The sequence below is a fragment of the Cebus imitator genome, unplaced genomic scaffold (genome assembly GCF_001604975.1).
Source record: "Cebus imitator isolate Cc_AM_T3 unplaced genomic scaffold, Cebus_imitator-1.0 Scaffold381, whole genome shotgun sequence".
Taxonomy (NCBI): domain Eukaryota; kingdom Metazoa; phylum Chordata; class Mammalia; order Primates; family Cebidae; genus Cebus; species Cebus imitator.
The window spans coordinates 1,020,273-1,035,792 of NW_016107696.1; the positions used below are offsets into that span (position 1 = coordinate 1,020,273).

Below are 15,520 nucleotides of genomic sequence, written 5' to 3' on the forward strand. Positions count from 1 at the left end.
ATATCAAAGACAAAGAAAAGGTCCTGAAAGTACAGTGATAAAGAACATAACATCTACTGTTTTGAATCATATTAATTTACTGACATTAATACAAAGAAAAGTAAAATCACTGCAGACTTATCAGAAAAGTAGGAGCCAATGTAACAATAGGCTAACCAAAGAAGGTAACTATCAACCTAGAATTGTGCACCCAGCAAAATTAGCTCTCAAGAACGAAAACAGAAGCATTTACAAGTTAGTTACTAAGTTACCACCAAAATATTTGCTCTAAAGGAACTTCTAAAGAAAATACTCAAAGGAGGAAAATGATTTCAAAGGATGTCTGAAGTGCAACTCAAAAAGGTAAATGTATAAAACCATAAACACATGGGTAAATCCAAACAAATACTGTCAATACAAAATGATAGTAAATTGAAATATTAGACAGTAATATGTAATTGGGAAGGGAAAAACCAACCTATCTCAGATCCTTATTCTGTTTTTTTGTTTTTTTATATATATATAGATTTTGGGAGTACAAGTACAGTGCAGTTTTGTTACATTAATCTATTGTATAGTGGTGAAGTCTGGGCTTTTATTGTAACCATCACCCAAATGGTATAAATGGTACCCAGTGAGTAACTTCTCATCCCTCATGCCCTTCCCATGCTCCCATTCTTTCATGTCTCCAATGTCTATTATTCCACTCTCTATGTTCGTATGTAGATGTTATTTTACTCCCACTTATAAGTGAGAACATACAGTATTTGATTTTCTGTTTCTGAGTTATTTCACATAAAATAATGGCCTCCCATCCCAAGAGGGATACATTCTTAACCCTAGACTTTATTACTTAAATATGCATAGTTAAATCTCAACTACAAGCAATCAAAAAACAAAAACACAGTTTTTAAATCCCAAAGCAAATAAGAGGGGAAAAAAGTGAAATGAGAAAAACCTGAACAACAGCTCAATTTTTAAAAAGGTCAAGAAACTTCTTCGGGCTCTCACTCGCGCACACACACACACAAACAAACAAACAAAACTTCATTTTGATGATTTTATCCTATAACAGAGTTTAGTGGTCTGATTAGAAAGAGAATACCATAATGAAGGCCTAACTCCTGGCAACATACTCATCTGCCCTCTTTGGAGAGTCTGAGGTAATGCTTTTGTTTCTAACTGAGGAGTCATCCTCACCCCAAACTGGCCAAAATGGTATCTTCTAAAAACAGCAATAGCAACAAAATCAAGAACTTCTGCTCTTCAGAAAACACAACTGGGAGAATAAAAAGATAAATCATAGACTGGAAGATACTTTTCACAAAATGCATATCTGTTAAAGGACTTATATCCAGACTACACAGAGAATAATAAGAAAAAAATAATATTTAAAAAGGGTAAAAGATTTACACAGACACTTCAGCAAATAATACACAGAGAAGGCAATTAAGCAGGGCCAGGCTGAGGTTGAGGCAAGTGAAGGGCCTGCGCTGCTCTACGCTCGTACTCGTGTCTGAAAATGAATGACTCCTAGAATTTTGGGCCTAGGTGCATCATTTGCTTCACCCTGGTCTCAGTCCTGAGAACAAACACATAAAAAGAAGCGCAATATCATTAGTCATTATAAAAATAGAACTTCAAATCACAATGAGATAGTACTATCTACCTATTAGAATAATTAAAATAATATGATTAAAGCTCTCTAATAGCAAATGCTAGTGAGTAAGTATAAAGGCAAGTAGTACACACAACAACATGGATGAAACTCAAATCATGCTCAAATTATGAAGAAGCCAACTCTACTAAGGCTGCGTACTATTGACTCTATATGACGAATCCTAGGGTTAGAAGATACACCAAAGCCTAAGGGCAAAGATGAGTTGACTACAGAAGGATGTGGGGATTTTTTATGTAATGGAAATATTCAAAATCTCAATTGTGGTAGTGGTTACGCAAACTATATGTGTTTATTAAAACGCATAACACTCCAGACTAAAGAGGGTAAATTTCATTGTTTCTAGGTTATCACTTACTAGAAAGTTATAACAAAAAGTAAAAGCAACTAATGCTCCTTTCAGTAGGAAAAAAAAAAACTGTACTATTAAGACTAAGACTAAAGGAATTTCAATAATGATAACAATTATGGAAAATTGATGAGGCAGGGAAAAAGAACTGATCCCAGCTGTAAGGTCAGCGGTATAGGAAATGATAAATAGCAAAGAAAGTGAAAATATATGGGTAAATGTAAATGTACTTTGGCTGTATAAAAATAATGTCACAAAGTCATACACACAGAGAAATACAAAATAATCATATGGCATATCCGTTATGAGGGATGAAAATGATAAAAAGGACATTTGCCTTATCATAATTCATTAATCTGGATATGTGTTTTATGTGGCTTTCTGACCTTGTGCTATACTTAACAATAAAGAAGCTAAATAAAAAAGAAGAGGAGGATGAAGTACTCTATATGTTGACAAAAGTCACACCCCAAGATACATTAAGTGAGAAAAAGAAAGTGAGAAATAAGAATATATATTTGTATTTGCTTCTATCTAGAGAAAGAAACATTCAGAAAAGCATGAAAGAAACTAAGAAAACGAGTTACCTGATGAGGGGCAAAGTGCATAGAAAGTAGCCAGAAGAAGGGTGGGCTCCAGAATTCTCAATGTATTATTTTTAATATTTTCATTTTTAAACAATGTAAATGTATTATCTGTTTTAGAAATTATACACTAAGACATCATAGGCTAGTAGAGTAGGAAAAACACAAGATGGCTGGGAGAGTATGTGATCAAGAGTGCTAAAGCCTCTATAGGAATAGGAACTAAGAATTATGACAGGTCTGAGATTTTATCCTACCGACAAGCTAACAATTTAGCCTGCCATAGTTTCATGAATGCTGTCAGAATACGTAAGACTTCTGGGTCAGAGACAAAGGACTTTATTACTCATGGCACAGCAGATAGCATGAGCTTTATATTCACATAGGATTCCTGTGCTCCCAAATCCCAGAAGGAAAATGTGGAATGGCCCAATTAGATGCTATACACACAGTGGGTTTGCATCACAGCTAAGGAGCCCCAAGCTTAGAAACTCCCGTCCTTTATAATGGACTGCAAGCAAATGTGCCCAACCTTTGCCTGGGAGGAAGACATTATTGTTATTATACTAGACAGATAAATCTGACCTCTGCTTTAGAAAGAGACCTTGTATCTTTTAAGACTGTTCACTATACAAATATCCTTGAAAAGAAAATTCAAAACAAAGCTGTCAGTGTCTAAGTAGAAATGCTAGAGAACCATGGGGAACTGTCCTCCAAGAGGAATAAGAATCATCCATAGACCAACACTAAAAAAGGCTCTGAGAGTCAGCATCTAGTGATTATTCTCATACCAATCTAGTAAGAATGACCATTTCACAAAAGAAATAGCATTGTCTTTCCCACAGCCCACCAGAACAATGCTTGCTCACCTATGCTCTGAAACTTTGTTAGGTTCTGTCTGACACTACCCAGTATGAGTAAGGCCTCATTTAATAGACACAACATTTAAAAGCACTTCCAAGGTAGAGACACCTAAAGGGGAAGCCAGGCCTATATCTAACTAATAAGGTGGAAAACGATTAAACCAGCTTGAATGCCCACCAAGGCATGAAAGCTGATCCAATAGGCCTAAGATAATAAATTTCATAACTGTAACATGAGTAAATTATATCTAACAGTATAATAAAACAATAATATAACACAACCAAGAAAGGTCTACTTTTAGTCATCCTTTTTTTTTCTTTTGCTCACCTATTATCCAGCCACTCAAAAAGCACTGTCAATACTGACCTGATAATTTAGTCTCAGTCTACTTTTGTCTGTCATCCTGTCATATTTTGACAGTACTACTGCAATAGTCAGAGAAATATTTTTTAAGGAAACTCATATCAAGCCCCTCTCATTCTTACTTAAACACCTCTAAAATAAAATGCTTTCTAGAATAAAACCCAAACTACTCACCATGGCCTTCAAGGTCCTAAATTTACCTAGCCCTTGCCTCGCTGACCTCATCTTCTAACCAACGCCACCTTTTCCCATATCTTTTACCATATCTAGGGTTGATCTCCCCCTTGAGGCTTTTGTATTTTATCTTTCCTCTGTCTATAAATCTTTTTTTTTCTTTTTTTCTTTTTTTTTGAGATAGATTCTGGCTCTGTCACCCAGGCTAGAGTGCACTGTTGTGGTCTCAGCTCACTGCAAGCTCTGCCTCCTGGTTCAAACAATTCTCCAGCCTCAGCCTCCCAAATAGCTGAGATTACAGGTGCCCACCCCCACGCCCAGTTAATTATTGTATTTTTAGTAGAGACGGGGTTTCACCAAGTTGGCCAGGCTGGTCTCGAACTCCTTACCTCAGGTGGTCTGCTTGACTCAGCCTCTCAAAGCGCTGGGATTACAGGTGTGAGCCACCGGGCCTGGCTTGTTACTACAAATCTTTATGACTAATCCCTCATCTTCCATGTCTCGGTTCAAATAAAATTTCTCCAGGGAAGCCTTCCTAATCATACCTCAACTATCCCCTAATTTATTTTTTCCATCGATATAATCACTGTATATTTCTCAAAAGAAGACATAAAAATAGCCAACAGGTATATGAAAAAACACTCCATATCATTAATAATCAGAGAAATGCAAATCAAAACCACAATAAGACATCATCTCACCCCAGTTAAAATCACTATTGTCAAAAAGAAAATAACAGATGCTGGCAAGGATACAAAGAAAGGGGACTGGTGGTATACTGTTAGTGGAAAATGAAAATTACTAGAGCCATTGTAGAAAACAGTATGAAGGTTCCTCAAAATACCAAAAATAGTTCTACCATATAATCTAGCAATTCCACTGCTGGGTATATACTCAAAAGAAAGCAAATCAGCATATTGAAGAGATAGATGCACTCCCATGTTTACTACAGCACTATCCACAATAGCCAATCAACGTGTCTGCCACCGACTAAATATGGCATATATACACACAATGAAATATTATTCAGCCATAAAAAAGAATGAAATTCTTTCTTTATTTCTTTAATTCTTTGTTTGCAACAACATGGGTAAAACTGGGGGACATTATGTTAAGTAAAATAAGCCAGGCACAGAAAGACAAATATCACAAGTTCTCACTCATAAGTAGGAGCTTAAAAAGTTCATCTCAGGAAGGTAGAGAATGGTTACCAGAAGCTGAGAAGGGCAGGAGAGTGACAGGGGGGATGAAGCAAGGTTGGTTAAGGAGTTTAAAAATACATTTACACAAAAGGAGTGAGTTCTAATGTTTGATAGCACTGTAAGGTGACTACAGTTAATAATATGTTGTTTTACATTTCAAAATAGCTAGAAGAAAAGTTTTAGAATATTCTCAGAGCAAAGAAATTGATAAGGTAATGGGGATCCTGATTACCTTGATTTGATTATTATAAATTGTATACATGTATCAAATATCATAATAAATATATATAATAATTATGTATCAACAAAAATGTTAAAAATTTTAAAAAGCCTTGGCCATAGCTGAATTCATTCATGCTGTCAGCAAATTTTTATTGGGTACTTACTCATTACCAGTCCCCCTTCTAGCTGTGTGTAGAGACGCTTCTATGTTTCTACACACAGCCATGGACAAGGCTTTTCAAAAATTTTTAAATTTTTGTTGATACATAATCATTATACATATTTATTGAACAGTTGTTATATTTGATACGTATCTTTACCTGACCCGGTATATATTTTACTAATTTAGTTGTTACTTGCCAGTTTCCTCACTAGAATTCACTAGAATATAAGCTTTTTTTACTACAGGGATTTTTTTTTTTTTTTTTTTTTAGACAGAGTTTCGCACTGTGGCCCGGACTGGAGTACAATAGCGTGACCTCGGCTCACTGGAACCTCTGCCTCCTGGGTTCACTGAAACCTCCGCCTCCCAGGTTCACGCAATTCTCCTGCCTCAGCCTCCTGAGTACCTGGGTTAACAGGAACACGCCACCACACCCGGCTAATTTTTTGTATTTTTAGTAGAGACAGGGTTTCACTATTTGGCCAGACTGTTCTTGAACTCCTGACTTCATGATCCGCCCACGTCAGCCTCCCAAAATACTGGGATTACAGGCGTGAGCCACCACGCCCAGCCTACTGCAGGGATTTTGATCTGGTTGGTAGTTTGAAGTTTTTACTGCAGGGATTTTGATTTGCAGTTAAAAAAAGGCTCACATTCTAGTGAGGAAAATGGACATGTAATAACTAAGTTAGTAAAATATACATTGGATCAGATAAAGATAAGAGCTAGCAAAATAATAAAGCAAAGAAGGTGGCTAGGAAATATGAGATTATCAGGAGAGAGTATGACAGAGTAGAGCGGCAAGTTTTGCTAAGTATATACAGTGGGGAAGGAGGGCCTCTCTGGTTAAGATGACATTTGAGCAGGAGGCTGAACTGAGAAAATAAGCAAGGCATGAGGACAAAAGCAGAAATGAGAAGCATCACATATCTGAAGAACAACTAGCTAGTCACCTTACGCGGCTAGAGAGCAGTGAGTTAAGAACAGTAGAAGATGAAGCCAGAGAGGAAGTTGTGGGGAGACAGCATTAGATTGTGGAAGGCAGAGGAGTGGGAAGCTGGTAGGACATCAGGGGTCTACGGAATCCATTGTAGTAACCTTGACATGAGGTGAAATGGACCTGGCTGATAGTAGAGGAGATGGTGAGAAGTGCTGACTGGATTCTGGATATATTTTTTAAATAGAGCTGAAAGGATTTAGTGATGAACTAGATGTGGGCTATGAGATAAAGAGAGGAATCAAGGATGCTGCTAGTATTTTTAGCCAGAGTAACCAGAAGGACAGAGCTACATCTGCAGAAATAAGGAAAACTTCAACTAAAGGAGGCCTGAGGTATGCATGGAGGTATGCATGGAAGTTAGATCAGTCTGGTTTGGGGTATGCTGAGTTTGAGGTGCCCATGGGACACTGGGTTAGTAGTTTGAAGGTTTCCGAAGATGTTGGCCTGGAAATTGGGAGAGTCAGAAGTCTATGGTATATAAAACCATGAGACATGTGAAATCAATGCAGCCAGAAACAGAAGCCACATATTTGAAAGTTCCTTTGATAGGTACTGGATAAATTCATACCCTTCCACCTTCCTCCTCAATGCACCTGCCTCCATTTCCTTGTTGCTATGATTTCTAATGCTTATATTCATCTCACTCTAGTTTTGGTATGTGAGGTGTCCTAGATTGTTCTCCTCCAAACAATCTACCTCCTTATAAACAAGATGAGGGCCACGTGTGGGTAACTCACACCTGTAATCCCAGCACTTTGGGAGGCTGAGGTGGTCAGATCTCTTGAGCCCAGGAGATCAATACCAGGCAGGGCAACATAGTGAATCCCAATCTCAACAAAAAAAATACAAAACTTAGCTAGGCATTATATTGTGGCACGCACCTGTAGTCCCAATTACTCGGAAGGCTGAGGTGGGAGGATCGCTTCAGCCAGGGAGGGGGAGGTTGTAGTGAGCCAAGATCTCACCACTGCACTCCTGCCTGAGCGACAGACTGAGACCCTGTCTAAAGTAGACACACACACACACACATACACACACACGCACACGCATACGCACACACACACACACACACACACAGATCATAGCTCTCTATAACCTGTCGATTGTATGTACAGTAGTGCCTAAGGTTCATAGAAGGTCATTAATGATATGAATATATGACCCAAATAATTAGATGTTTTCAAGCTGTTAGTTGTTTATAAAGGGTGATTAGCAACTGTGTTTATAATGGTTAGCAGTGATAAGCATTTATTCAACCTAAAAATAAGAAATTTCAAGGTTTCTAAGTCATGACTTCAATGCCATACAGTACAGTGATTCTCAGCTTTGGTTTCCTAAAGTGGCATTTCAGGAGGGTTGACTGTGGAACCAGCCCACCTGAGTTTGAATCCAGACTTAACAATTTCATGTTGAGAGAAGCAATCAGCCATGGGTCCTGACTGTCCCTACATGTTCGTGTGGAGTGTGACAAAAATTCAAGGTCAGCATCACTGTTTACCCAGGCCATTTCTCAGGGTTATGTTTGCACCAAGAAACTGCAAAGGTTGAGATAACGTCTTCTCACTGAAACAAAGAGCAGGCTTTCTTTGGTTTACTATAGAAGCAGTAAATTCCCCATGTCCCGGCATCCCTGTAGACTCACTTCTGTTTCCCCTGCATGAAATGGGAGGCTTGGGAAATTGGCACAAACTTGAAGCGCTGGCTACTTCTTTTGCCATGTGTCCTTTGACCCAGCATCCAAGAAACAGTGACTAACTCATTAGTTTGTACGTAGAGTAAATTATCAGACTCCTCACAGTTCCTGATACTTAGCTGCTGCATGACTTTGAGACACAGAGGTTTCTTAACCTAAGTTTCACTTTCCTCACTTGGGAAATGGGATATTAGTAGTTTTAACATCAAAGGTTCTTGCAAGAATTAAATAAAATAGTGTATATAAAGTACTTAGCAAACAGTGCCTGGCATATACTAAGCACAAAATAAATGTTAGCTAATTAGTAATGAACTATTTATAAAATTTCCAAATAGCTAATGATAATTACACATTAATAATGTCTCCTAGGTATTACATAATTACTCATTTTACATAGTAGGAGAAAAAATACTTTTAAAATAAAGCATAATATTAGCAAATACTTATACTAAATTATTTAATCTTCACAGATAGTATTATTATGCCCATTTTACAGATAAAGAAATTAGCACAGAGAGGTTAAGTAATATTTTCAAGAACACAGAGCTAGTAAGCAGTAGATCTAGGATCCAAATCCAGGCAGTCTGTATCCAGAACCCATGCCCTTAACCACTAACTTGTGCTATATCTTAGTGTAGGAGTCCATGGGGGTTTTGGGAGAGAAAAGAAAAGGGGTCCTGGTGGTTAAGACAAAGTCTAGAAACTGATCTCCCTGCAGATGAGAAGGCTAAGACCCAGGAATGCCTCATGGTAAGTTAGTGGTAGTCAGATCCAGAATTTAACAACTTCATCATCAGATACATTAACAGAGAATGTCTATTGCTCTTAAGTGAGAAACATGACTATGATTTAAAATACAGTAGAAAATATTCAGCAATTTTTTTCTTCACCTATCTAGAATAAGGAGCTAATTTTGCTATTTCCTAATATCCTCTCATATGTATATATTAATATGCTCTACTTGCATACATAAATATATGTAAACTCTCATTGCAACAAATATTAAATGTAAACAACAAAGCACACATATTAAAGTGTGAAGTGTAAAATGTAAAATTCCAGCCCAAATAGTTTGGAAAGCTACAGTTTGAAAAGACTTTTCAAAAGTGTTTTTTCATTATTGTTATTGTTCATTTTGTTGTTGTTTTTAAGAGAGTAATATGTGCTTACTAGAAAAAAAATCTAACAGAACAGAAGGGAATAAAATAAGAAGTAAAAGTATTCCAGACACTCTAATTTATTTCTCATTGTTAGGCAGTTTACCTTTCCAGGAATTGTCTATAAAGCTACAATTATATAATATATATACATTTAAATTTGTTTATGATTATATTGATGTCTTTCATAAACTATATTTCTGTTAATTTTTAAACTTTAATACTATATTACAACTTGTTTCTATATATGTGCTTAACATTTATTTTGATGTAAAATATGATTCTGCCACATTGGTTTCAACAACTTCACAGCAATTGCTTTGCAAGGCTAAGCCACATTGTGGTCAACTGTTGCTCTATTGATGGACATTTAAGCTGTCTCTAGTTTTTTACTGTTAAAAATAGTGCTACAACAAATATCTTATACATCTATCTCTGTATATATGTGTAAGTATACTGAAAATGAGTTCCCAGAATTAGAATGGATAAGTCAAAGGGCATACAGATCTTAATTTTGTTAAATTCCATCAAACTGCTTTCTATTACAGCCCCAAGAACTGTCCCTTGACTGTTTCCTTACATCCTCATATTGTTTTATGAGTCTTAATCATTAAATATCCCTTTGTTGTGTGTTGTACTTATATTTCTCATTATATGTTTGATATTGTTTATGTTTTCTTTTACTATATAGAGGTTTTAGATTGTTAGGTAGTGACATTTATCGATCTTTTTGTTTATGGGAGTTTCCAGCTTTCCTGATATGCTTCGAAACACCTCTCACGTGAAACATAAATACATAAATTCATCCATAAATGCATAAATGAGACAGATCTGTAACTGTTGATAGGAAACAACTGGACACACAGTCCTAAGTGTAAACGCCAATCACAGATGAGTATGCACAATGCTACAGGTACATCTACATATTTGTGTATGTCTAGAACACCCCTGGAAGGTGGCCTGGAGATGGGGTGAGTAAATGGCGGATTATTCTTCATTCTTTTTACTATTTGAACTTTTTAAAATGTATTATCTATTCAAATGTAAATGTTTTAGTCTTACTGTTTAAAAATAAAAGAGCAACCTCTATCATGTTTGCATACAAAAAAAAGTCCCCTTTGGCCAGGGCACGGTGGCTCACGCCTGTAATCGCAGCACTTTGGGAGGCTGAGGCGGGCGAATCACAAGGTCAGGAGTTTGAGACAAGACTGACCAACATGGTGAAACCCCCGTCTCTATTAAAAATACAAAAATTAGCCGGGCGTGGAGGCACGCACCTATAATCCCAGCTACTCAGGAGGCTGAGGCAGGAGAACTGCTCGAACCCGGGGGGCAGAGGTTGCAGTGAGCTGAGATCGTGCCACTGCATCCAGCCTGGGCGACAGAGCAAGACTCCGTCTCCCCACCAAAAAAGTCCCCCTTTCACCTACAATATATTTCATGCCCTACCATTTACGGCTTAATTTATTTAGAATGTTAGTATAATTAGTAAGGCAGGTATCCAGTCTTGCCTTCTACCAAATAGGTCTGCTGAATTTTCAAGTTTGTTAAGAGGCAAAGACCATGGGTGGAGAGGAAGGAGTGAGAGTGCCAGGTGAGGAAAGTCTAAAATCTCTCGACTTATTATGAGAATGGTCGCCAAGGAAGGCCAAAAGTCTTCTAGTGCCAGATTTGGGCTATACACACATCTTCTATGCAATTACCGTGATAAGCACTCGGGGTGTAGGGTGAGGTGTACCTTCTAGTTTGATGCTGCTGCTTCAAGTCCCAAATCAGATGGGCGGAGCCAGAAAAGGAGCAAAGAAAGACGAGATGCTTTGCACGGGGTGTGTGTGTGTGTGTGTGTGTGAGACATAGTGTCCCACTGTCGCCCAGGCTGGAGTGCAATGGCACGAATCTCGGCTCACTGCAATCTCTGCCACCCGGGTTCAAACATTTCTCTTGCTTCTGCCTCCCGAGTAGCTGGGATTACAGGCGCCCGCCACTACGCCAGGCTAATTTTTTGTATTTTTATTTTTTAGTAGAGACGGGGTTTCACTATGTTGGCCAGGCTGGTCTCGAGCTCCTGACCTCGTGATCCGCCCGCGTCGGCCTCCCAAAGTGCTGGGACTACAGGCGTGAGACACTGCGCTCGATTGCTTCGCAGTTTTTAAAGTAAAGGCGGAACATTCCTCACCGACCAGGCAGCTCCAGGAGCCCAGGCAGGAATCGCTGCCCGGCCCACAGAACCCAGAGTCCAGCGCGGCTATCACCGGCTCTAGGCTGAGTCTAAGCGTCAGGCCAGGAGGCCGCAATCAGAACCTGCCCTCCTACCTGTGTACGAAACGCAACTATTCTCGCCGAAGTGCTTGCCCGGCCTCCTAAAAAGCAGCTTCCAAACTCGCCGCTTTCTCCGTTGCTGGTCGTATCATAGCAACGGCCCTGGCACCACCTCTTCCGGCCAGTGAACGACAGGGGCGGTCGGATGGCGGAGTCGGGAAGGAGGAGCGCAGCATGGGAGAAGGGGAGGAGCCAGAGGAGGGGGGCGGGTCGGGAGGAGGAGTGTGGCAGGAAATAAGGGGAGGAGCCAGAGGAGGGGGCGGAATCTGCGGTAGAGACGAAGAGGAGGGGCCAGAGGAGGCGCCAGAGGAGGCAGGTGGGGGCCTGCAACGGAGGAGCGCGGCAGAGGAAAGGGGGTGGGGCCAGAGGTGAGGGGGCAGGGCGAGGAGGAGCTAGAGGCGAGGATAAGGAGTCAGAAGTGAAGGAGATTGATGGAGACGCAGAAGGGAAAAGGGGAAGAACTAGGGGTGACGGTATGGGGAGGAGGAACGCGGCAGGACAAAGAGGAGGACGCAGAAGCCAGGATTCGGGGAGGAGCCGGAGGTAAAGGGACAGGGAAGATGGACGCGGCAGGGGAAGGGGCGGGGATAGAGGCGAGGGGGCGGGAGAATGGACTCGGCAGGGAGAAGGGGAGGGACCAGAGGCGAGTGGAGAGAGGAGGGACCCGGCAAGGAGAAGGGGCGGGGCCAGCGACGAGGGGTCGGGGAGAAGGGAAGCGGCAGGAAGACGGCGAGGAGCCAAAGGCTGAGCCGGCGGGAAGGAGGGAGGCGGAAGGGAGAAGGGGAGGAGCCAGAGGCGGAGGCGGTTACCAACCGGTTACCTAGATGCCAAAGTGAATCAGGACAGTAACCGCTCTCCAAGATCTTTAACACTTGCGAAAGCGCACAGCTCTCTAAACCAAACAGACAGCAATTTAATCTTACAGATGTAAAAAATCAGAGAGAAAACAGTATGAAGTCAGAGGCGAAAAACTGTCAAAAGGAGAACGCAAGTGTGTAACAGCAGGTGCCTACTTGCCTTTGTTAAATTAACAACTTGGGTCTCAGCTTCCCGTCAGCCAAAGAAACATGGGAGACAGTAGCTATCAAATAATCCTCCTTATAAGCAGAACTTTTGTTAATCACTAAATTAGTTAATAAACTAAATTTTGTACATCAATACATCAATAAGTCGTTTTTGTTGTTGTCGTTGTTTTGTTTTTGTTTTTGGACAAAGTTTCGCTGTCGCCCAGGCTGGAGCGCAGTGGTGTGATCTTGGCTCACTACAACCTCCACCTCCCGGACTCCAGCAATTCTCCTGCCTCAGCCTCCTGAGTAGCTGAGATTACAGGCGCCCGCCACCGCCCCAGGCTAATTTTTTGTATTTTTTGCAGAGACTGGGTTTCACTGTTGGCCAGGGTGATCTGAAACTCCTAGTCTCAAGCAATCCGCCTTGAAAAGGGTTGGAGATTACAGGAGTGAGCCACCGCGCACAGCCTATCAATACATTCTTTAAGAAAATGTTTAAGCACAGGATAGTACTGAAGATCAGGTCAACTATGTTTCTCTTGGAAATTTAGTAACAAACTACACGTTGCTATCTCATAATAGCACCTAACATCTGTTAGGTATTAATTGTCACGAAGCACCTTACATAGATTTCTAATTTAATCCTTACAACGATTTTATTAGGGAGAAGCTGCTATTAGATCCATTTTGTAAATGAGAAAACTAAGGCATACAAAGTTTAATGAAGGAACCAGGATTAAACCCAAGCAATTTAACTCCAGGTCCCAGATTTTTAACCACTAGTACGGTACTGTTTAATATGCTTTGATATTTTTAAAGGATTAATCAAATTAGTACAGGTCCATTCCCTTATTCATAAATGTTCATTGTCTTCATCTATTTATTTACACTGTTCTGCTGAAATTGCACTCTCATCTCTCCAATAGCTTTGTCGTGTCCATTTTTTTAGTCATCTCGTTTTAAAATATATTTTTACTAGAATAGTGAAATACATTTTTTTCCGATAAAATTGGCTTTAATAATGATGTTAAGTAAAAGTAAATGCATTTTAATCATTTCCACACATTCATGAAAAGAAAAGGGGAAAGTTGGGCATTGAGGTAACCACTAGGATTAGCCTTTCTTGGTTGGGTAGACCAGGTGTGGAGGTGTGCAGGTAAGATTTTATGAACAGTCATCCACTCCCATCTCCAAAATCATAATTTATCTTACATTCTGCTACTAATTAAAATTCCACTGATTTTAAACATTCACTTTTCTGGGTCTCCTCTTTAAAATTTATCATTCACTGTTCTCAATGTTAGAGACCGTATGCAAACAGTAAGTTTATTCCAGTCAGGAGATAGGGAAAGAAAAACTGGTAGGAGAGAACGTCTAGTGTCTCGCAGTGTTAAATGTGACTTCATATCCACTATTCCTTTTTGTTTTTGTTTTTGTTTGTAGTTTGCTGTGAGGATGACTTTATACAATTCAATCTTAAATAGGGACCTAACTTAATAGTTATGCTTCCTTGGGTAGTCTGTGGAACATGGAAAGGTTATTAGCATATCAAAATCCTGCCCACAAGCACATACACACACATACACACAAATGTAGTTTGGTTACATAATAAATGTATATTCAAACTGAATGAAAACAACCAATAAGAAAAAGATTCTCAGCTCCAAAAGTGGAAGAGTAATTTTACCATACCATTTTCCTTTTCACGATAAAATTATGCATTTTTCTCAGGACTTATTGCACCAAATGACTTTGTATTTCTCATGAAACATCAATTTTCATTCATCGCAGCATTTATTTATGTACTAAACATTTCTTTTGATGTGCTTTTATTTTTACAAAGATGCCACCTAGTGGCTTGATAAAATCAAGCATGTCAAAATATTTCCCGTTGTTACTCCAGGCTAAGATGAATAATGAAATGTTAAATATTAAAATTTAGAAAACTAAGGACCTGAAAATTTTTGTTTTGAAAATTGTCTATGTAGATTAAATTTGGATCATAATACTGCCTTGTGAACTTGTTAAGAGTCTGGAAATATAGGTCCATAATCCCTTTTCTGAAACCTTTTGGGACAGATGTGTTTGATATTCAGAATTTTTCAGATTTCTGAAAGGAAATATGGGCATATATTTTACATTATGTAACACATTCAGAGGGTCTGAGGAAGCAATTTAGAATCAAATACATTGATATATCTGTGGCAAAATATATTCATATTCACATTAAAGTGGGATAAATACCACAAATAACCTCACGTAATTCAGATGAGGTTGGTTGCCAAATTAGTTACGAAAAAGCTTTATTTTCAGAGATTTATGAAGTTAGGAATTTAGATGAGAGATTGTGGACCTGTTTTACTCTGGTGAAAAAGAATTCACCCTCTAGTTACAGAGAGATTAAAATGCCAATATTTTGTAATAAAAAAAGTAATACTCTTTAGAAAAACTAAAAGATTCACCTAAAATAAAGCACTTGAGGATCATGAGAAATACCAAAATAGAAATCTTTGCAATGCTTTTCATTTAATCACATTCAGAAGCCAATCTATCATAAATTACATTTAATTATACCACAAAAAATTAGCTGCTAATGTAAACCTAAAGATTCATAGTGAATGAAAATTATTAGCTATGCATGGCAAGTTCAATTCATAAATTTTGTGGCAGTCAAAAAAATTTTTTAACCTTGGTTTTCTTTCGTTTCTATGTGTAATTTGTCATGTTGCATTTTCCCAACACCACGATGTTCATAGAAATATGTGT

General features: G+C 38.9%; 1 protein-coding gene across 3 annotated transcripts in view; it reads right to left on the reverse strand.

Moving 5' to 3' along the window:
* The window catches only part of IQUB (IQ motif and ubiquitin domain containing), a 64,988-nt gene extending 52,672 nt beyond the window's left edge, over positions 1-12,316 (reverse strand). For all 3 annotated transcript variants that reach the window (XM_037731093.1, XM_017507640.2, XM_017507639.2), the window contains exon 1: positions 11,742-12,316. The gene's annotated coding sequence lies outside the window, so the exon portion shown is untranslated. The remainder of the gene's footprint in view (positions 1-11,741) is intronic.
* Between the last annotated feature and the right edge of the window lie 3,204 nt (positions 12,317-15,520).